This window comes from Dendrobates tinctorius, unplaced genomic scaffold (assembly GCF_039654945.1).
Source record: "Dendrobates tinctorius isolate UK_male_01 unplaced genomic scaffold, ASM3965494v1 ptg000044l, whole genome shotgun sequence".
In the NCBI taxonomy this organism is placed as follows: Eukaryota; Metazoa; Chordata; class Amphibia; order Anura; family Dendrobatidae; genus Dendrobates; species Dendrobates tinctorius.
This window is the reverse complement of record NW_027361712.1, coordinates 20,650,712-20,675,480: the sequence shown is the minus strand read 5'-3', so window position 1 is coordinate 20,675,480 and position 24,769 is coordinate 20,650,712.

Below are 24,769 nucleotides of genomic sequence, written 5' to 3'. Positions count from 1 at the left end.
TCCGTTTATCATTGATTATATATTTTTTGTCACATTTACTTATTATATGCACTATATCACAACCATTATGCGACCATATAACATTGTATATGGTATATTTATCACAATCACTCATTATCATTATTATTATTATCAATTGTTTTCCCCTTCTAAATTGCTTGAGGCAGTCATTGGCATTTAACTGTGCGCATGCGCTGTCTTGGCATCGGTGATTTGCATGGCGGCGGCGTCTCATCGCTTGCTACCATTCAGGATCCGTGTTGCCACGTCTGCGCATGCGCCGCACGGGCCGCTATGTTCTCTGCCCGTGTTCTCCCTCATTATATAAACATTGTGCCATCAGCGTATGTCGTCGATTGATTATATGTGTGCCGTTACATACTTTGTTATTTTAATTTTGATTAACGAGCATTGAATTGTATGCATCTGTTATTGTTAATGCCGTTGGTTTGCATGGTAACGGCATCTAAAAACTACATACCCGGAAGCACTTAATCACATGACTTGGATTAGCCTTTGACTTCCGGGTTTTGGTGACGGCGCATGCGTCGTTGTAGCACCTCGCATGTAATTGATTCCTCTATAAATAAACCGTCTATCCACACTATATTGTATCTATCCCCCTGACGAAGGAGATTTTATTTCTGAAACGCGCGTCGGGGCGCGTTCTTATACAACCCATATAGCGCCAATTGGCTTACAGGTATTTTACATTTTGTGTCTTGTTGCACACACCTTAGGGCGATTTGTATATACATTTTTTTGCACAACTGCACTTTTTGCACTTTGGGCACATTTATTAGATATATTGTGTCACCTTATTTATGCACTTTTGTACCTGGATTATTAATTAAGCCTTTTGCTATGGATTGGTTTTTCCATTATCCATAAATACATTGCTAATGTGGTTGTATATTTTATATTATTATATACATATATACATTTTTAATGCACTCAATTGTTGTGCCAATATTTCAATAAAGGCATTTTTATTTTTAACAGATTGTGTCATTTATTATTATTATTGTTATTATTTTATTACCATCATTGTTACAACTTTTTTATCCTGTGGATCCTTTATTCCCATCTATCTTTGAATTTTTTTTTCATTTTTTTTTCTTTTTAGCAAGAAGGGGGCGTGGCATGACGGGCGAGGAGTGAGGACGCATCCCGGAGAGCTCCCGCTCCTATACTGAAAACCAACGCTACAAGAGACTTAGGCTGAGTGCAGACGGAGTTTTGAGCCCTGCGGATTTTTCCATGCAGAATGGAAGAAAACCGCAGGTCAAATAACCTGCATTTTTCCTGCGGATTTCTTCCATTTTTCACGTGGTTTTCATGCGGTTTTCCCCCTGCGGATTTGGTAACAGGGGAGATAGAAAACCGCACAAAAGAAGTAACATGCTGCGGATTTTGTACCGCAGGAAAGCCGCGCGGAAAAATCCGCAGCGTCTGCACAGCGTTTTTTTTTTTTTTCATTCATTTTAAAGGTACTGTACATCACAATGCGGATATGCAACGTTTCTGCGCGGTAAAATCCGCTGCGGAAACGCTGCAAATCTGCATCGTGTGCACATGGCCTTACCCTGATGTTTGGCACCCCAATGCCCACAAGGAGAAGCCGGGGGAGTGCGCCTACAGGCTCCGCGGCACCTGAAAAGGCTCCCCACAGCATCTCCTGCTACTTTCCGAGAGCGGGGAAGAAGAAGACTGCAGGTGCGGGCGCCATGTTGGAAGCGGCGCGCAGAGGACAGCCAGCCCCGCCGACGACAGGGAGCAAGGTAATGGAGGTGGGGTAGCGGCGTGGAAGGAGAGGAGACAACGGGGGGTCCTCCCCGGGATCTAGCAAGGCGACCTTGATGGCCGTGAAAGGAGCGGGGCAGACTTCTCATGGCGGGGGGCTGCGCCACTGAGCCCCTGGCAACATGCGCACCACAGGGAGACCCCGCAGACAGGCAGGAGAGGTCTGACACTGTTGCAACCAGTGCCGGCCTGGGAAGGGCCACCCTGGTACACCCTGCACTATACTCCCAGGGACATAAATCTAATCCTCCGGGCAGCAATTTTGCCACCACAGGAGATGAGACAACTCAGGAGAGAGCGGACCCCAAGATAGGAGGGCTGCCTAATCACTCTATAACAAATGCTCATCAGGAGGACTTACTGTCTGGCATGTCTCCCCCACCTGCTCCTCAATTAGCCACGTCTATAACATCACAATGCGGGTCTGTGACCCCTCTCCCGGCGGGACAGTCTGTATTACCCACAGGAATCGATCTCGCATTACTGTATAATAAGATAAAAGACATCCCGACGAAACAAGACATGGAACAATATATTGTTCGCTTGGAATCTTCTTATAAAACGGAACTTTCCATACTTAAGGATGACATCCAACAATGCGGAGAGAAAATTGAATCTCATGACCAACTCCTGACTTCCCTGAATGAAAGAGTAGAGGCTCAAGAGGCTGCTGTGGCTGCCCATGCTAGACAGCTAGAGACCCTGGCAGAGATGCTGGACGATTCTGAAAACAGGGGACGCAGGAATAACATAAGAATTCGGGGATTACCCGAATCAGTCCCCCCTCAGGAGTTGAACGCCACCTTGAGAGGCATTTTCAATTCGGTATTGGACAGACCCCAAGATACCCCACTGGAGTTAGATCGTGCCCATAGGGCCTTGGGCCCGCGTCCTAGTGCATAGGACCCACCGAGAGATGTGATCTGTCGGGTACATAAGTACCAACTTAAAGACGCAGTCATGGGGGCAGCAAGAAGAGCAGGACCCATTAAGTACTTGGATACCCACATACAGCTCCTACCAGATCTATCCAGATGGACCTTGCAGAGACGTAAAGCCCTTCGCCCACTATTGGAGGAGCTGTGACAACAAGATCTTCCATATACCTGGGGGTTTCCGTTCTGCCTCCGGGTTCAGAAAAGGGGCAGAGTACATCACCTGAGCCACCCCAGCGGAATCCCAGCATTCTCAGCTGCCCTGGATCTATACGAGGTGGACGTCCTCGACTGGCCACCCCTACCATCCCTTTACAGAATGAACGACGCTCGCGGGGGGCAGCTTCCCCAAAGGCAGTGCCAACCCGGAAGACAGCCCAATAGACGTGGACGAGCACAGCTGGGAGAAGGAGAAAATAACTGATGGCGGGATCTTGTGATTCTGAGGGGGTTCTCTATGTGGGTGGATGGGGGGTGAGATGAGGCATTGGCTTTATTAGCAATGTAAAGGGGAGGGTTACACCAGATGATGTGATTGGTCAGTCTCCCTTTCCTTTCCTCTTCTTCCCTCTCTCCTCTCTTACCCCCCCTTGCCCCCCCTCCCATTTGCTCTTGTATGGATGTGTCTTTGTGCCGAATACTTACGGATAAGATGGATGTTCTTCCCAGATACTTGTATTTGTTTCAGGCGGTCCCGATTACTCCGCCGAGGGCATTCTTCCAGACCATCAGATCCGCACTGATCTGATTCGTTTGGCAGGCTTCTAAGCCCCGTTTAAAATACACCAGTCTGACTATTTCAAAGTCCAGAGGCGGTGCAAGTCTCCCTGACTTAGAACTTTACCATAGGGCTTCCACATTAGTGAGCCTGTTCGACTGGCAATACAGCCATCGCTCTAAATAATGGGTTCAACTGGAACAGACATCCTTTGATATCCCCTTAAGACACTTTCCTTGGATCCGTTGCTATGATTTTACTGCAAGCGGCTCTGAGGGATCTACGGGTTTTTTGGCACAGGAGACATTACGACTTTGGAATCGCATAAAAATTAAGAAGGGATTGATTAGCGCCCTGAACCCGTTGACACCAATTTTTGGCAACCCAGACTTCCCTCCGGGACGTCTCAGGGATCGCTTTTTAGGCTGGCACACTAGCTCTGACTTACTCTTGGGACAAGTACTGGTGGGAGGAGATATTCCATCTTTGGAGTCTCTACAAGAACAGTTTCCCAATTAGAGGCTCTCCTGGATGGAATATAATCAGTTGAAGTCGTTTGTTCAGAGACACATGGTTGGTCGCACATCTCGCCTCCCTGAGACAAGACTGGAAAACTTATTACAGCAACAAGAACCCCCTTCCCACTTGATCTCTCTATTATATAGAGAGTTCCATGTTGAGGACTCGGAGACGATCCCGAGTTATATTCGGGCATGAGAGGAGGAGATGGGATGTAGATTCTCGGTAGAGGATCTTAACAAAGTCTACCTATTCACACACAAAATGTCCCCGGCCGGGGGCGCACAGGAGAAAAATTTTAAGATACTGACCAGATGGTATCTGTCCCCCGTTAGATTAAAGTCTATCTTTCCGTCAGTAGAGTACACTTGTTGGCGGTGTGGAACCGAGAGCGGCACACTATACCATATATGGTGGCAGTGCTGCGCGATACAACCCTTGTGGAAGAAAGTGTTTCTGGCTTATCAAAAAATGACTGGAGATGTTGTTCCCCCTTCCCCACAAGTTGCCATCCTTTCGATCCTTCCAGGCTCCATATCAGCTCAGAAACGGAGCATTCTCAGATTTTGTATCACTGCAGCACGTGTGGTAATTCCACGCCATTGGCGAGCAACATCACCGACAACCATGGCGGAATGGGTGTCAGAATTTGCAGATATTTTCCGAATGGAGGAGCTGATGGCCGAGATGGAAGGGGACAACTCCCGCTTGATTCGTACTTGGCGTCCCTGGATCTTGTTCAAAGAAACCGCTGGGCTGCCTCAACTGGTTGAGGAGGCTTCTTAGGGGCTGGTTCGGGAGTCTGCCGCCCGTTTTCCCTCTTTCTCCCCTTCCTCCCACCTTCTCCCTTCTTTACCAACCCTAAACGTTCCATTTAAAATTTTTTGTGTTCTCTCCCTCCCCTCTTTTTTCTTACTTTTCTTTCTCTCTCCTTCTTTCTATAACACACCCCTACTGAGAAATGTAAAATGTACTTTGAATGACCACGACCGTTGTTGTAATGTTCCTACCCATCTATGTTATTAAGAATTAAGATAATAAGAGAGGAAGGTTCACCCTCCAGTCTGTACTACTTCATATAAGCAAAATGTTTAATGTAACCTAAATAGTGGGGTTAATTAATACTTAGGGCCAATCACTCGGGTAGAACTTGGTCAGCGACGGTGGGTCTGTGTATACTCAATATGCACTCTATTGGGAAGCTGAGAGATTTCATCTTAAGCAGACGTGACGGATTTATAAGGGATTGTTATACTGTGATATTGTTCAGATGGTGTATAATCCTTACCATTTTGTATGTTTACTTTGTCTATTTGATCTTTTAATAAAATAGATTCAACAATAACTTCCTAGCAAAAAAAAATTTAGGTTCCAAAATTGTGCTGATGTAAAGTAAACATGTGGTAAATGTTACTTATTAAGATTTTTGTGTGCTGTATCTCTGTGATTTAAGGGCATAAAAATTCAAAGTTGGAAAATTGCGAAATTTTCAAAATTTTTGCCAAATTTCCATTTTTTTTACAAATAAATGCAAGTTTTATGAATGAAATTTTACCACTATCATGAAGTACAATATGTCACGAGAAAACAATGTCAGAATCACTGAGATCCATGGAAGCGTTTCAGAGTTATTACCTCATAAAGGGACAGTGGTCAGAATTGTAAAATTTGGCCCGTTCATGAACGTGCAAACCACCCTTGGGGGTTAAGGGGTTAAGCTTTTGGCTTAAAGTTAGTTTTGCCCCTTGTGGCCGTTAGGGTCATTACACTGTGGTGTTTTTAGTTCTAGTTTGGCCCCAGGTGGTGGCTATCGTTATTACACGTGAATCACTAGCAGGTGTGATTGCTCTGGCTCTTGCCTATAAAGGAGTGTCAGGTGGTTGCAATCACTGTTGGTGACATTGGTCATTTCCAACCATCCTTGGTGAAGGAAGGAGCTAGAGAAGAGTTCCTTGTAGCTCAGTCAGAGTCTTGGTGTGGAAGGAGCTACAGAGAGGAGTTCCTTGCAGCTCTGACAAAGCTTTGGTGAAGTAGCAGCTATACAGGTGGAAAGCTGTATTCGGGTGCCAGACTCTGTTGCTGGGAGCAATAGCAACAGAGCAAAACTAAGTGGTGTTTTCCCTGTTTGTATATTTTTCCTGTGTGTGTATTAGTGCAGTGGTGGGATTAGTCTCTGCACCATCCAGCTCACTAGTCAGGGATAGGTGCAGGGTGAGCTAGGGATCCAGCTCAGTGACAGGTGAAGAGCCTGTATAGGGAACGTGAGGTGTGCAGGGACACTGGCTCAGGGGAGTGCAGGAGGTCTCCACGTCCTCGTTCCCTAGTGCAGGGTCCACCGTTGTATCTGATTTCCCCGGTGTTCCCCTTGTTTGTCCTGGTGTCCAGCGGGTCTCGGCATAGAGGACAGTTCACACCATGACAGTCTGGCGCCTTACCTGCTCAAAAGCGGCGCTGAAATTCCAGGTAGGCGCTGCCATGACAGGGTGGAGCCACCAGGTGAAGACCTCCCAGCAGCACTAGAGTCAGAATGAGCATGGCGGCGCATGTGCGGACAGCTGACCCGCCGAGACCCTGAGAACACAGGCGAGGGATGGCGCGGGCTAAAGCCTGCATCACGCTGAGAAGAGGAGGAGCCCAGGTGAGCACCCGCAGGCGTGACACAGATCTCCTGTGTATAATCGCACATATGGTGATGTTAGTATTGTGTTTTTTTACTGGTCAGTATTGTATTGTAATATGTTGTCCGGCCATGGTGTGGTAGTATTTTTTCCTTATATGTGGTATTGTTGGTCACCATGTGGTGGTAATATGTGGTCTGGTCATGGAATGGCGGTATTTGTCCCTTGTATGTGATATTATTCGATCACTGTGGTTTTAATATGTGGTCTGGACATGGTATGGCGGTATTTGTTCTTTGTATGTGGTATTATAGGTCACTATGTGGTGGTAATATGGTGTCTGGTCATGGTATGGTGGTATTTGTCCCTTGTGTGTGATATTATTGGTCATTTTAAAAATTTAAAAATATATCTAAATTGTATTGAATATTTTAACAAATGTTTAATAGGTTAGAGTAGAGTAGGGCCCGGCCAAAAGAGTCTACCGTGTCATGTTGTGGCTTAAAAAAATCGTTTGGCCAAAACAAAGGCTGCTGGTTATATGTGTGATCTGGTGATGGGAACTGTTAATGTGTGATTGGTGAGAAGTGGAGTTTTTCCAAGAGAGAGCGATGGGGCTGTGGACAGTTCGAGGGGTGGAACCTGGGCGGAGTGTCAAGGGGACCCCGAAAATTTTGCCAGTATGTGGCACCGAAATTCCTAGTGGCAGCCCTGATCGCACAGATCCAAAGAATAAAGTAATCTATTCACTAATACCGTACGAGCAACAGCATGAAAATAAATAAAACCAATTCTTCACCTGCTGTTGATTTGTTAATTGTGTCTGCCAATGATCACAGTAAGGCTTGGCGCACAATTATCCTGTGCTCTACCCTGAGTGCTCACACCAGGGTTTCCGTGTAAATTTCTGAAATACGCGATTCAGATACAACCCCCAGTGGTTGGTTCCCTATAATGAGGCAGATGGAGACACTGTGGACTGGCCTATGAGCCAGCGGTTTCCATCTATTTAAGAGTGCATAAAAGTTCCGACGGCCACAGTTTTGTGCACTTCTGAAAAGAAAGACACAGCTTAGCAGAGGACAGATGAAGTCTAGAGTAGGTCTGCTGCCTCAAAATGGCTCCTCGCCCCCAAAGGAAATTCAGCAAATTCTGTGGTACCAAATTAAAATGCTTCCTCCCTTCTGAGTGCCAGTGTGCCTAAACCTCATTTAGCATCCACATGTTCAGCATTTCTGTAGAGATGAGAGTCTTCCTAATTTACAAGTTTGTGTTTCCAGAAGCATGAGCTTTGCACTACAACGTACTGGGCACTACACGTACTGGTCACTGCAACACACTGGCTACTACAATGTGCTGGACACTACAACGGCAGCTTGCAATTTTCACTAAACAATACTGCTTGTTTCTGGAAAACACCCATGGAGTCAAAATCGTCTCTATTAGAGTTGAGCGACTTTTGTTTTTTTAGGGTCGAGTTTCGTTTCGTGAAACCCGACTTTTCCAAAAGTCGGGTCGAGCAAGATCGGCCGATTATAGGGAAAAGTCGGGGTCGTCCCAAAACACGAAACCCAATGTAAGTCAATGGGGAATAAAAGTCGGCAGTGAGAGAAGGACAGGAAACACACCTACAGTGCCCATTTGAATGCCAAAAGCATCAATTCTTCTTACTTAAGCTTGTCAACCTTAATTAACTTCATAATACAAGTTACGCACTGAAAAATGGGGGTTATTTGGCTAAAGTTGTGGGGGGGTAGGGCTGGCTCCAGGTTTTCATGTGCCCTGGGCCAAAGAGCGCCCCTTTAACACATACCACAACTCATCATGCTCCGATACGGCAGAGAAATAGCGGTATAGTACAATGAAAAATACTTCACTTTTTACATCTCATGACGAGGCCCATCTATTTCTCCATACAGAATCATTGGTCCCATATAATGTTTGAAACAGTATATGATGAGCTCCACATAATGCTACAGTATATGTTGGTCCCCATGTATGAAGCTCCACTGTCTTATGGGCCCAAATAATGCTCCAAACATAATGGGCCCCATTTCTAATGCTCTAGTGTATAATGGGCCCTGTAAATGCTGCTCCAGTGTCTGATGTCCACCTTTGGAATGTTCCAGTGTATGGTGGGCCCCATCTATCATTCTCCAGAGTATAGTGCTCCCCAAAAATTGCTGTCCCAACATTGAAAACAATCAAATAAGTCTCCTCACTAGGGAATCCCTGTACTAGTCTGGACTCCTCGTCGTCCCCATCTTCCATCTCACTGCACAGTATTTCAACCTTGCAAGTGCTGTGATCCTGAGCAAGCAGGGGGGGGCCCACTCGTTGGCGACGGCACTGGCACAGGGCCCCTGATAGTACGGTGGTGTGTCTGATGGCGGGTGGGCCGAACCTGCACTTTCATCTGCAGCTTCCTCTTTGTCACCGTGTAAGATGGAACTGTATATGGGAAGGGTAACCTGAGTTTCATCAGGGTCAGATTCAGGCCGTGTAGCGTGCGAGGGGAATGTAGTGGTCTGGGTCAATGTACCAGCAGATTCATCGAGCAGTGGCTGGGCATCAGTGCACTTGTGTCGCCCCCAGGAGTACGGTCGCCACAGTGGCATTACCTTCCTCATAGGGAGTGTGATGTCATGCTTGGGAGCAACGAAGGATCTCTCTAGCAGGTTAACTGATTGGGCGGCGTTATTCCCACGAGTCATGACCCTCCAAACAGCGTTCATGAAGGCAAAGTGTTTGTTTTACGTGGGCAGTATGGTTTCAAAGCTGAACCTTAAAGGAATGTCCAGAAGGGCACCACCAGGAGTGGAGCCTATGGTTAAATTCGACTCCACCTGGGAAACCTCAACCATGCCAGCTACAGAACAGATGCACACATTGCAAGCTTAATTCCGTTAACGAACGAGACTCCGTCATGCCCCGCGGTCCGAGTCCGGCTTACTAGAGGGACACGTGAGGCTCTGGCACATGAGATTGGCCAATAACTGGTGTGTCATGCCCTTACATGTCCGTGGCTGCATGTGCGCTACACTGAAAAGGCCAGCGTTTGTCGCTTACAGGTGCAGATAACCCGCTGAACAACATTAGTGATGGGGATCACTGATTACAATTATTACCCGTGAACGAAGATTTCCCAGTAAGTGCAGGTCAACCGCAGTTCCGGAATTAGGCCTAACCGTCATTCCTGAAAAAATGAAAAACTTACGTGTGCAAACCACAGGTGCTGTAGCTTGCTTAACAGCTCGCCAGCCGTTCTCACGCCCAGTATGGATTACACGTGATTGCACAAAGGTGAGAAAGGGTACCGTATCCCCGGATAACATGTATGGATAGCGTACACATTCAAAATATATGTCTATACATCAGGAGGCAGGCTCAGACGGTGTTAGGCCCAGTATAGCTTGCACGTGATTGCACAAAGGTGAGAAAGGGTACCGTATCCCCGGATAACATGTATGGATAGCGCACACATTCAAAATATATGTCTATACATCAGGAGGCAGGCTCAGATGGTGTTAGGCCCAGTATGGCTTGTACGTGATTGCACAAAGGTGAGAAAGGGTACCGTATCCCCGGATAACATGTATGGATAGCGTACACATTCAAAATATATGTCTATACATCAGGAGGCAGGCTCAGACGGTGTTAGGCCCAGTATGGATTGCACGTGATTGCACAAAGGTGAGAAAGGGTACCGTATCCCCGGATAACATGTATGGATAGCGTACACATTCAAAATATATGTCTATACATCAGGAGGCAGGCTCAGACGGTGTCAGGCACAGTATGGATTTGACGGCCCAGACTACACAGTGGAGGAGCAGGGAGAGGTAAAGATTGCAAATGCTGGGGCCCTGCCCAAGCAAGGGGGGCCCACTCGTGGGCGTCGGTACTGGCACTGGGCCCCTCATAGTACGGCGGTGTGTCTGACGGTGGGTGTGCACCACCACCTTCAGAGACACTTGATTGCACTATGAGGGACCCTGTGCCAGTGCCCGCGCCCAAGAGTCGGCCTACCCACCTGTCCAGGGCAACGGCACTCGCACGGTGTCGTGCGCTAGGTGGTGACCCCGGCCATGGGGGGGGAGGCAGCACAGTTAGGGAGTTTTAGAAAGTGGCATATGTTGATGTTGGACATTCAGCTGATGCAAAAGGCGAAATAGGTCAAGTCCCAGGAAGAGGTGGACCAAAGCAAGCCATTTTTCTGTCACCCTATGTGTCATCAGGGGAAGGTGGGACAAAATCCTTGGAAACACATGCATGGTTCATTTTAATGAAGGTTAGATCATCCACATTTTGGGTTGACAGACGGGTCCATTTTTCTGTCAGGATTGATCCAGCTGCACTGAAGACTCTTTCCGATAGCACACTTGCAGCTGGGCAAGCGAGCTCCTGTAAGGCATATTGTGCCAATTCAGGCCAGGTGTCCAGTTTAGCGGCCCAATAGTCAAAGGGGAATGACCTGTGTGGGAGAACATCGATATGGGAGGAAAAGTAGTTTGTAACCATAGTTGACAACTGCTGTCTCCTGTCACTTTCCATCGATGCAGTATTACCAGTTGTGTGAGCGGTCTGTGAAAAATCAGTCCACAACATTGTCATGAAACCCCTGTCTCCAACGCCACTTCTGCTGTGTGCACCATGAACACCTCTGCCAAGCTGCCCCGGCCCGTACGGCTCATGTGAGAACCATCACCGCTGCTGTGTGCTGGGAATGCCTCAAGCAACCGATTTACCAGAGTTGCTTGTTTATTAGCCAATATTAGGTCAAGGTTCTCCTGTGGCATGATGTTTTGTAATTTGCCTTTATAACGTGGATCCAGGATGCTGGCCAACCAGTAGTCGTCATCGTTCATCATTTTGGCAATGCGGGGGTCCCTTTTTAGGATCTGCAAGGCATAATCTGACATGTGGGCCAATGTTCCCGGTGTCAATGATGCACTGCGAGTGCTGGGTGGAGGCGCACTTTCTGGCAAATCCACATCCTTCCAGTCACGCACAAACCCTGTACCAGACCTTGCCACGCCAACATTTTCACTTGCCCCACGAGATGCATCCTCCTCCCCTAAGTAATCATCCCCATCATCATCCTCCTCCTCCTCTTCTTCCTCCACCTCGTCCAGGAGAGGTCCCTGAGCAGACAATGGCTGAATGTCATCAAGGATTCCCTCCTCCTCGTCCTCCTCATCAACATTGGCTGCAGATGCCTGCTCCTTAAGGTGCGTCAAAGTTTGCATGAGCAGACGCATAAGTGGGATGCTCATGCTTAGGATGGCGTCGTCTGCGCTTACCAGCCGTGTGCATTCCTCAAACCTCTGAAGGACTTTACAGGTCTTTCAGCTTCGACCACTGCACACCTGTCAACTCCATGTCTGCTCTCAAAGTGCCTGGCCGTGTAACCTCCCACAAATGCATTATGGCCTGCCTCTGCTCGCACAGCCGCTCCACCATGTGCAGGGTGGAGTTCCACCTTGTTGCAATGTCGATAATGAGGCGGTGGTTGGGAAGGTGGAGCAATCGCTGCAGCTTCTGCATACGAACGGAGTGTACAGGCGACCGGCGGATGTGCGTGCACAGTCTTCGCACCTTCTGGAGCAGGGCTGTTAACTCCGGATTATTTTTGAGGAAGCACTGCACCACCAGGTTCAAGGTGTGAGCCAAGCAAGGTATGTGGCTGAGTTTTGAAAGGGCTATGGCTGCTACAAAATTACGGCCGTTATCACTAACTACCTTGCCTGCCTCAAGATGTACACTGCCCAGCCATGACTCAGTTTGTCACTTCAAGTACTCGGCCAGCACCTCGGCGGTGTGTCTGTTGCCCAAACACATCATCTGCAACACAGCCTGCTGACGCTTACTACTAGCTGCTCGATAGGGGGACACCTCGTGTGCAACAGTGGCAGCTGCAGATGGAGTGCTCGTACGACTGCGCTCTGTGGACGAGCTTTCGCTTCTGGAGGAGGAGGAGGAGGGTCGAACGCCTACAGCCAACTGTTTCCTATACCGTGGGCTAGGCAGCACTGTCCCACCACCGCTGTCCCCTGTGGACCCTGCATCCACCACATTAACCCAGTGCGCAGTGATGGACACGTAACGGCCCTGGCCATGCCGACTGGACCATGCATCAGTTGTGAGGTGCACCTTTCCACTCACTGACTGCTTGAGTGCATGGACAATGCGGTCTTTTACATGATGGTGGAGGGCTGGGATGGCTTTGCGAGAGAAGAAGTGGCGACTGGGTAGGTCATAGCGTGGTACTGCATAGGCCATGAGTTCGCGGAAAGCTGCGCTTTCCACCAACCGGTAGGGCATCATCTCAAACGAAATTAGTTTGGCAATGTGGGCGTTCAAACCCAGTGTACGCGGATGAGAGACTGAGTACTTTCTTGACCTACTCATAGTGTCTGGGAGGGTGAGCTGGACTTGAGAGCTGCATATGGTGGAAGTAGCGGTGGACAGGGCGGACTGAGAGAGGGTTGATGATGGTGATGGAGTTGGTGTTCTTTCTGATGGCCTAGATTCAGTATTTCGTTGATATAACAGTGGGATTCCCTGACTGCTGTGGCCTTGCAACGACACCTCAACATTTGCTGCTGTGCTAACCGGTGGGCTTACAGTGGGGGAAACAATGTAGCGTTGCTGACTACCTTCTTTGTGATCAGTTGCACATGTGGCACTTGAGGTTTGGTGTTGTGTCCACGCTTGCAAGTGCATGCTGGTTAAATGTCTAAGCATGCAACTGGTATTCAAATTTTTCAGATTTTTCCCTCGGCTAAAGGTCTTTGCGCACTTCTTACAGATAACCTTGGCCTGATCATGAGGATTTTGTTCAAAAAAGTGCCACACTGCACTCTTCCTACTTTGGCAGACATTTTGTGTCCTAGCACGCTGTGATCTTTTGACCCTCTGGACAAGCAGTCCAGCAACTCTTTTGATTTTTGGAACCTGTCTTTGGAGTGCTACGGGCCTGCCAGATAACAGCTGTTGTGATGTCGATGTCTGCTGTGGATGCTCCTCCTCATCTGAGCTATTGGAAGCAGCACCCTCTTCCCCCAATGGATGCCAATCTGGGTCAACAACTGGGTCATCCATCACCTCCTCTTCAGTGTCATGTGCACCGCACCTTCCTCTGTGTCACCGTGTATGGTGGTATAGTGTGCGGGAAGGGGCACCTGAGTCTCATCAGGGTCAGAATCTGGCTCTGTACACTGCGAGGACAATGTAGTGCTCTGAGTGAATGTACCAGCAGAATCATCTATCAGCGGCTGTGCATCAGTGCACTCCATGTCAGATTTATCTTGGCCTGGGTAATTCACCATTTCACTTGATAATCCAGGCATGGTATGTGAAAACAGCTCCATGGAGTAATCAGTAGTATGGCCTGCGTCATCCTTCAATCTTGGTTGGGGTGAAGGACACAAGGAAAGGTGTGGTTCATGAACTTGAGCCTCCAATGACGACTCAGTGCTTTTATTTTTTACAACTTCAGAAGAGGAGGCGATAGAGCTGGAGGCTGAGTCAGCAATGTAAGACAAAACTTTTTCCTGAAGCTCTGGCTTTAAAAGCGGTTTGCCAACTCCTAGAAAACTAAGCCTTCGAGGCCTTGTGGAGCCAGACGATGACGCAGGCTCAACACCTCCTGCATTCGGTCCTATTTTGCTTTTGCCACTACCATCAGATCCACCACCAACACCATCATTACCAGCTGCCAACCCCCGCCCAATTCCACGGCCTCTTCCACCAGCCTTCCTCATTTTTGGTAGAAATGTAGACAAAATCCAACAAACTATATAGTAATGTAAAACAAGGTACAAAGTGTCTATAGGACAGGGGAGATTTTGAATTTCTGCAGACACTTGTGGACACTGGACACTTTTGGATTGTGTGAGGCCCACTGAATATCAGAGCGCTATGTCACAGGCTCGATGGCACAGGTGTGAAAAAAGTGACTACAGGATAAGGGAGATTTTGAATTTCTGCAGACACTAGTGGACACTGGACACTTTTGGATTGTGTGAGGCCCACTGAATATCAGAGCGCTATGTCACAGGCTCGATGGCACAGGTGTGAAAAAAGTGACTACAGGATAAGGGAGATTTTGAATTTCTGCAGACATTAGTGGACACTGGACACTTTTGGATTGTGTGAGGCCCACTGAATATCAGAGCGCTATGTCACAGGCTCGATGGCACAGGTGTGAAAAAAGTGACTACAGGATAAGGGAGATTTTGAATTTCTGCAGACACTAGTGGACACTGGACACTTTTGGATTGTGTGAGGCCCACTGAATATCAGAGCGCTATGTCACAGGCTCGATGGCACAGGTGTGAAAAAAGTGACTACAGGATAAGGGAGATTTTGAATTTCTGAAGACACTAGTGGACACTGGACACTTTTGGATTGTGTGAGGCCCACTGAATATCAGAGCGCTATGTCACAGGCTCGATGGCACAGGTGTGAAAAAAGTGACTACAGGATAAGGGAGATTTTGAATTTCTGCAGACACTACTGGACACTGGACACTTTTGGATTGTGTGAGGCCCACTGAATATCAGAGCGCTATGTCACAGGCTCGATGGCACAGGTGTGAAAAAAGTGACTACAGGATAAGGGAGATTTTGAATTTCTGCAGACACTACTGGACACTGGACACTTTTGCATTGTGTGAGGCCCACTGAATATCAGAGCGCTATGTCACAGGCTCGATGGCACAGGTGTGAAAAAAGTGACTACAGGATAAGGGAGATTTTGAATTTCTGCACACACTAGTGGACACTGGACACTTTTGGATTGTGTGAGGCCCACTGAATATCAGAGCGCTATGTTACAGGCTCGATGGCACAGGTGTGAAAAAGTGACTACAGGATAAGGGAGATTTTGAATTTCTGCAGACACTAGTGGACACTGGACACTTTTGGATTGTGTGACGCCCACTGACGCTGTATGGTGTGAAAAAATGCACGCTCAGTACCTCAGCAGGACAAAAAAAAAAATTGGGATTGCTTTTAAAAAAGCAGTTTGCAGAGCAGTGGGTAAACAGCAATGCAGCTGTCAGGAAGCCTTAGAAGGCAGCCTAACAACCAACACCGCTGATCCATCACAATATAGCCTCCCCTTGCACTGCACACACAGTGACTGGTGTGTTGTACAGGCAAAATCGCTAGCAGCAGAAGCAGTTTTTTTTCTTCTTCCCTGCCTAACGCTCTCCCTACAGAATCAGCAACCTCTCCCTATGCTAAGATCGGCAGAAGTAAGATGGCGGTCGGCGTGCATGCCCTTTTATAACCCCTGTGACGCCCACCAAAGCAAGCCAATCACTTGCATGCCCTTCTGAAAGATGGTGGTGACCCCATGTCATCACGTTGCCCACAGTGTCCGTGGATCCTTATTGGCTGAAAAAGAGCGCAAAACAAACTTTTGAAACGCGACTTTGGCTCGTAAGTCGCCGACCTCGTGGCCGACCTCATCCTAGGGTCGGGTTTCGTTTCATGAAACCCGACTTTGCCAAAAGTCGGCGACTTTTGAAATTTTTCGACCCGTTTCGCTCAACTCTAGTCTCTATACCTGTAGATAAATTCCCAAAGAGGTATAATTTCCAAAATAGGGTCACTTGAGGGAGAATTCTGCTCTAGCATTTAGGGGCTCTCTATATGGAGTCTGCAAACCATTCTAGGAAAATCTGTGCTCCAGGAGGCAAATAGCGCTGTCCCTCCCGAGTCTCACCGTATTGATGAGCAGTACTGTACGGCCACATATTTCCATGTTCAGCAGAAATTGTTGGACAAATTTTGGTGGTAAAAATATACCGCATTTATCGGACTATAAGACGCACTTTTTCCCCAAGAAATTGTGAGGAAAATGGGGGGTGCGTCTTATAGTGCGAACGCAGGCTTACTGGGGGGTTGTGGCAGGGTTGTGGTGTGGCGGCAGCAGAGATGCGGCGATGCTAAGGCACAGTGGGCGGTTCGGCGTACACCTGAGCAGGGCCCCTTTCTCAGGTGAGGTGACACTGTGGTTCGGTATCCACGGAGAACAGAATCGGGTGAATCACGGGTTTCTCTGTGGCGGCGCTCTGGAGAAATTTTTTTACAACAAACTGAGGTCTATTGTTTCCTATTAGCCATGGAAAAATTAAAAACGTGGAGTTAAACAACATTTTAATGGTAAAAATGTAATTTGGCACAAGTGGTGTCAATATTATCACTGCACACCTAGATGAATTCATTGGGGGGTGCAGTTTGGAAAATGATGTCATATATGGGAGGTTTCTCCTGTTCTGGCACCTCAGGGTCTCTGCCAATGTGGCATGGCATCCTCAAGCTATTCCAGCAAAATCTGAACTCCAGTATGGCCCTTCGTCCCTTCTGAACTTTGCGCTGTGCCTCAAAAGTAGTTTTTATCCACATATAGGATATTGTTTTACTGAGGATAAATTGCACGACAAATTTTGGGTTTCATTTTCTTTTGCTATCCTTCTGAAAATTAAAAAAATGCTGCTAAAACAACAGTTTTGTGGGGGAAATTTTTTTCATTTTCACAGATCAATGTTGTCAAATTCTGCGAAGCAACTGGGGTTCAAGGTGTTCATCACGTGTCTAGATAAATTTCTTGAGGGGAGTATTTTCCAAAATGGGGTCACTTGTGTTTTTTTTTTCTCTGTGTAGGCTTAACAGGGGCTCTCCAAATGCAACATGGCACTCGAACAACATTCCTTCAAACACTAAGTTCCAAAGCATAGCTCATTCCTTTCCGAGCCCTACCGTGAGCCCAAACAGTAGTTTGCCCTCACATATGGGGTATCGATGTACTCAGGATAAATTGCACAACAATATGTATGGTGCAATGTCTCCTGTTACCCTTGTGAAAATAAAAAACTTGGGGCTAAAATAACATTAATGTGGGGAAAATTTTCTTTCATTTTCACAGATTAACGTTGGAAAATTCTGTGAAGCACCTCTGTTCAGGCACATCAAGGGCTCTCCAAGCAAGACATGGTATTTGTTAATGATTACAGCAAATTTTGCGTTCAAAAAGTCAAATGGCACTCCTTCCCTTCCAAGCTCTCCCATGCGCCCAAACAACAGTTTTCCCCCACATATGGGATCTTGGCGTACATCAGTAAAAATTGCACAACAGATTGTGTGGTGCAATTTCTCCTGTTACCATTGTGAAAGTAAAAAAAATGTGGCTAAAATAACATTTGTGTGGGAAAAATGTGATGTTTTTATTTTCACAGTTCAATGTTATAAATTTCTGTGAAGCACCTGGGGGTTCAAGGTGCTCTCCACACATCTAGATAAGTTTCTTAAGGGGTCTAGTTTCCAAAATGGTGTCACTTGTGAGGTTTTTTCCACTGTTTAGGCATATCAGAAGCTCTCCAAACAAGATATGGGGTTAGTCAATGACTCCTGCAAATTTTGCATTAAAGAAGTCAAATGGAACTCCTTCCCTTCCAAACTCTCCCTTGCACCCAAATAGCAGTTTTCCCACATATTTGGGGTATCTGCATACATTAGGAGAACTTGTACAATTTCTCCTGCTACCCTTGTGAAAATAAAAAAAATGGTGGCTAAATAACAATTGTGTTGGAAAAATGTGATAAACGTTATAAACTTTGAAATTTCTGTGAAGTAGCTGGGGGTTTAAGGTGCTCACCACACATTATTATTATTATAATGCATTTATATAGCGCCATTTATTCCATGGCGCTTTACATGTGACAGGTTCCTTGAGGGGTCTAGTTTCCAAAATGGGGTCACTTGTTTTGGGATTTCCACTGTTTAGGCACATCAAGGGCTCTCCAAGTACAACATGATGTCTGCTCTCGATTCCAACCAATTTTGCGCTCAAAAAGTCAAATGGTGCTCCTTCCCTTCTGAGCCTTGCCAAGCGCCCAAACAGTACTCAGCATGCTCAGGAGAAGTTGTACAATAAATTTGAGTCAATTTTCTCTTGTTACTCTTGTGAAAATAAAGAAATGTGGGTCTAAAGTAACATTTTTGTGAAAAAAAATTTAAATGTGCAATTTTTCCTTTCACCTTGCAACAATTCCTGTGAAGCATCTGAAGAGTTAGTAAACTTCCTGAATGTGGTGTTGAGCATCTTGAGGGGTGGAGCTTTTACAATGGTGTCAATTTTGGGTATTTTCTGTCATATAGGCCCTAAAAAAAATGGTTTTGTAAATTGTGTTGGAAAAATCAGAAATCACTGGTCAACTTTTAACCTTTCTGTCTTCCTAACAAAAAAATATATGTTTTAAAAATTGTGCTAATGTAAAGTAGACATGTGGGATATGTTATTTCTTAACTGTTTTATGTGACATAAGTCGCTGGTTTAAGGACATAAAAATTAAAAGTTTGAAAATTGCTACATTTTCAAAAATTTTGCGAAATTTCCGTTTTTTTTCACAATTAAACTCAAGTCATAGCAAACAACTTTTACCACTGTCATAAAGTACATTATGTCGCGAAAAAACATTCTCAGAATTAGTGGGATCTGTTGGAGCGTTCCAGATTTATTAATTCATAAAGTGACAGTGCTCAGAATTGAAAAAAAATGGCCTGGTCAGTAAGGTGAAAACAGGCTTCAGGGTGAAGAGGTTAATAAAAAAAAATATAGTGTTGGATTTTTTTCCTCTCTTGCCTCTTCCACCTACACCGCCATGCCCACCTCCTCCAGTTGGACCCCTGCCCCATGATTCTAGGTAGTTATTATTATTAATTGTATGCTCTTTTAAAGGGAATCTCTCACCTAATTTTTGGCAGCGTCCACAGCCATCAGGGGCTTATCTACAGCATTCTGTAATGCCGTAGATAAGCCCCCCGATGAAAACTGAAAGATAAGAAAAACACGTTAGATTATACTCACTGGGGGGCGGAGTCGGGTGTGGTGGGTGTCGCCGTCCCGTCCGGCGCCTCCCATCTTCATACGATGCCGTCCTCCTTCTTGCTTCTCCCTCGGCACCTGCACAGGCGTACTTTCTCTGCCCTGTTGAGGGCAGAGTAAATTACTACAGTGCGCATGCGCCGGGAAAGGTCAGAGAGCTCCGGCGCATGCGCACTGCAGTACTCTGCTCTGGCCTCAATAGGGCAGAGAAAGTATGCCTGCGCAGGAGCTGAGGGAGAAGCAAGGAGGACATCATCGTTTGAAGATGGTAGGTGCCTGATCGGACGGTGACACCCATCGGACCTGACTGAACGCCGGGGTGAGTATAATCTAACCTTTTCTTCTCCAGTCACCTTCCACGACAGCTACATCGGAGGATGTCTTCCCTGCCCTAATAGGGGACAGGAACACAAAGAAGTTAAATAGCCCTCCCCTTCCTGCAACCACCAGTGTTTTCCTGTTCCCTATGGGGCATGAAGAGGTCTACGATGGTGCTTCCGTGGCCGGCGATCGGGAGCACCCCACGTCCAGTACCAGCTGGAGATATCTGTCAGATGCCGGGCAGCTGAGGTTGGGGGTCTTGCTCTCCTCCTTCGGTGGCTGCTCCCGTCTCCGCCTGCATGGTGGGACTCTCCCGCCTCTCCTGCGCCTCCTTCGGGGGTAAAGCGAGGCGGTGATGTGTGCGCCGGGGGCCTCCAGATAGCTCCCCGGCTTCCACCTCCGTGCTGCCGGTTCCTGGGGGCTCACGCTGGCCAGGAGTGTCGTTCCTCCACTTCGGGCGTTACTGGGCTTTCCACTGGGGCGCGCATCGCTTAGGCGCGCGTCACTTCCGGTGTGTCCCTATGCGTTCCACGGTGGAGCACGCGCCGGGGGGCGTGTTACTCCTGGGACCGGTGGTCACATTCTGGGGCATCCTCATGTGGTTCCCCCCATTGGGCCAAAGGGAGGAGGAGGTGAACAAACAACGCTGGACCCTCGATCTTTCAAGGTCCGGGTGAGGAGATCACCAGGTAAGACACCTGTCTGACACTGACTGTAGACGGCATGGACGGTGACAAGCCCTCTCTCTCTGCATCGGCGGAGCCCAGCGTACCCCCTCCTACTGTAAGTAGCAGGCGTCGGCCCTGGCTATCCAGCATTTATTTCCTATAATGGCGTAGCATACCTCTCTCTCTAATATGGGGAGAAAAAGGTCTCTGACCCTAAGAGGACCAGACACAAGTGTAAAATGTGTGCTGCCAGACTCCCTCAACACACGGGGAAAGCTCTGCCCATCCTGTACGGAGAGGTCCTTCACGCTGAGCAGCCCTCTCTCCTGGATAGCATCAAATCCCTCATAATACAGGAGGTTCACTCCTCCGTGGCTCCCTTCTCCCAGACCACCTCCCTCTAGGAGGAGGAAGAAAGCTCCAATAGGATCTGACTCAGACTCAGGCGAAATTCAGTCCTCGGATTCAGAGGACGCTCGGGAGATTGAGGGTTCCTCTTCCACGTCCACCCCTAAAACCAGGGAACAAAAAATATCACTTGGTTCCGAGAATATGGGTGAGCTAATCAGTATGGTTAAGAGCACCATAGGGGTGGAGGAGGAAGAAGTTAAATACACGGTACAGGACGAGATGTTGGGCTGAAGCCCAAAGAAGGTGTCCTCTACACGAGAACGTACAGAATCTGATCCTCCATAAAAGGAGGCCTCCCTGGAAAAAAAAAAAGCCTATCCCTTTGAGAACTCCTCCCAGCTCAAAGATCCAATGGATCAAGAGAAAAAAAAAATGCTTTGAGCGCTTATCAAGGAAGTCCTGGGACAACTCTGCAAATCTGCTAGAAGCTAATATAGCTTCCACATGCCCTGTCTCTATGATTACGCACAGACTCAGTGCACCTCAGGGGAAAAGATACCTGACTGAAAGCAATGAGGTTCCTAGCCGATGCTTCCGCTAGTGGTCGCTAAACAACTTAAGACCAGGACGGAAGACCAGCCTGTAATTCGCAGGTCTCAGGCTCTTCTAGGCTGAGCGTGACTGCTCTCGTCAGGTCTGGGTATCCGCAAAAGCGGCCGTCCTTTCTATCTCCTCTAGAGGAGTGCCCTGGTTAAAATCCAAAGGGAGGCAACTTGTCTCCAAATGGTGCGCCATCCCCTTCCAGGGCCACTATGTGTTCAAGCCTGTCCTGGATAACATCCTGGACAAGGCTTCGGACAAAAGGATCTCTTCCGGAACCTAGAAATCCTAGGAGATGGATTTTTCGGTTCCATGACAATTGTGTACAAGATAATTGTGTACGGACAATTGTGTACAGAAAATTGTGTACAGGCCAATTGTGTCCAAGGACAATTGTGTACAAGGACAATTGTGTACAGGGCAATCGCCTTGTACACAATTGCCTTGTACACAATTGTCATTGTACACAATTGGCCTGTACACAATTGTCTGTACACAATAGTCCGTACACAATTATCTTGTACACAATTGTCCTGTCACCGGATTTTTCGTCCCCCCCATGACCAAACCTCTGTCAACAGCTATTCTAAGCTGAATTTGCATGTCCTCGTCAGATCACAGCCGTTAAGCAGCTTGAGGCTGGGCCAGTACCGGCATGAGAGACTGGCTGGGAATCCCTGGTCCTGTTGACATACTCAGGAAGAGTATAGGGGGGCAAGGGCAGGAACATCCTTGTCCCTAACCATCAACAGACCTCAGATGAGCAATGACGCACGGCTGGGGGTCGTCTCTCGCTCTTTTTTCACCCGCTGGCAGTCCATCTCCACAAATCAGTGGGTCCACCGTACCATACGAGATGGACTAAAAATTGGGTTCGACAGTCCTTCCCCGTAATGCTTAGGGGTAACCTCCATACAGCCTCCACACCTTCAGGGCTCCTTACCAAGAGATCTGCTCCGGTAGAACTCGTGGGTGCTAAAGCGGGAGAAGGACACAGCCATTAAGCCTTCAGAGAAAAACCGAATCATCATAAACCTGAAGCCATTAAACGAATTGGTCAGGTACAGGCAATTCAAAATGGAGTCAATCGGGGGGTAGTGGCAACCGTAGATCTGAAGGGTGCATATTACCATGTACCAATCCATCCGACCATGTATCTCTCCAAGATCATGGTGGAAGCAGTGATTTTCATCTGACTTCCTCCTCACATTACCTTCTATCTCATGTCAGAAGATGGACATAGGAAAGACGCCGGGGATATTAAGATCCCTGGGTTGGATACCGAACCTGGTCTATCCCTCCACGAGAAGGAAGCTTCTGGGAGTTCTCTCGGACTCAAGGGGAAAGACATCCTTCCTACCTAAGGTTTGTCAGGTCGACCTTGTCCACAAAAGAACCTGGTTCAGGGACCAGCGGGCACCGACCCTCAGAGTCAATGTATGCTCTAGGATCTCTGACCACATGCACCCAGGTGGTTTCTTGGGCTCAGGCCCACACCCAAATTCTGCAAAGCCACATGCTTTTACATTCCAGTATCCGCCTGGCCTATGCGACGACAAATTCCATTGTCCGGAAGGATTCCCCTCCCTGGTCAGGTTAAACCGGCCCTGAGGTGGTGGTTGAACTACCGAAATCTTCAGAAGGGAGTCAGCCAGGTTCAACTTCCCCTGAAAACACTCCACTCAGATGCCAGCCAACGAGGCTGGGGCACAGTAGTAGAGAAATCCTATTTTCAGGGGCGATTGGCTGCCGAGCATCAGCACCAGTTCCTCAAATCTGAGAGAACTGAAGGCGGTAGGAAAAGCGTTAAAAACCGTCATCATCGCTAATCCAAAATCGCCACGTCTGCATCTACTCGGACAACATGACCACAGTGGCCTATCTCCATCCAAGAGGGTACGAAATATGCCGGCCTGAAGGCAATAGAAGCAAGGATCCTCTCCTGGTCAATGCACCTGAAAGGATCAGACAACACTCAGGCAGATTTCCTCAGTCGAGAAGACGTTCATCCGGAGGAGTGGCGCCTGGACCAGATGGTATTCTTGTCCCTAGCCTCAAGATGAAGTGGACCTAGTCGCCAACAGGCAAAATGCGAAGACAGGGGTATTCGTCTCCCTCAACCACATGGACGGAGTGCAAGGAATAGATGCCCTTCACCCAATGGTGGGATTCCAACCTCGCATATGCCTGCCCACCCATACCGATGCGGGCAAAAAAACATTTCAGGAAATCCGGAAGGACCGAGTTCCCACAATACTAATGGCCCCTCTGTGGCCTGGAAGAAGCTGGTACAGTGCCCTACTTGGCATGGCCCAGGAAGGCCCTGGCTTCTACCCCAAAAAGAGCGACCTCCTTCACCAAGGTCCTCTGCTACACCCGAACATAGGCAAATGGAACCTGGCAGCATGGTTATTGAGGCCGAATTCCTAAGAGCCAAATGGCTCTCGGATAGGGTAAACCAAACCCTTCAGGAAAGCCAAAAACCAATAACCAAGGCCATCTATGCCATGGTCTGGGAAAAGGTTTACGCCCTGGTGCTCTCCAGGCACCCCTGATCCCTTCCATCCCAGTGCAGCACAGACCCTAGACGTTTACAAAAGGTCTAGAACAGGACCTTATCCCCAGCACACTGAAGGTATAAATATCAGCTCTTAGCACCTTTTTTTTTTTATCTTGGCCTGGCCAGCCACCGCTGGATCAAACGATTTTATGGCTTCGGCAGCCAGGATTTGTCCTAAACTCCACAGTCAAGGGCCTCCTTGGGACCTCAACAGCGTGCTCAACACCCTAACCTAAGATCCATTTGAGCCTCTAGATTCCATGACCATGAAAACCTAACCCTTTTCCATCCTCTTAGTCGCAATTACTGCGTCTAGACGTATAAGAGAATTTCAGGCCCTGTCAATTCAAGAAGCTTACCTTGCAATCATTACAGATAATATTATCTTGAGATTAGATCACGCCTTTCTACTCAAACTTTCATAGGGATCAGGACATTGTACTGTCCTCATTCGGCCCAAGCTCTTCCAACCCTAAGGAAGAGACCTTCCACACTCTCGACATTTGCAGAGTGGTCCTGTCTACCGACAATAGAGTGAAGCCTAGCGGATTCACCAGAATTTATTCATCCAGTTCTCAGGACGAAATAAGGGCAAGAAGGCATCAAAGAACATGATCGCGAATTGGATCACTCAATCTATCTGCCTGAGCTACGCATCACAGGAGCTGGCTCCACCCGCCTCACTGAGGGCATATTCTACCCTTGCAATAGCAACATCATCTTGGCAGAAAGGGGGAATGCTTCGTCAGAGCGGATATGCAGAACCGCCACCTGGTCGT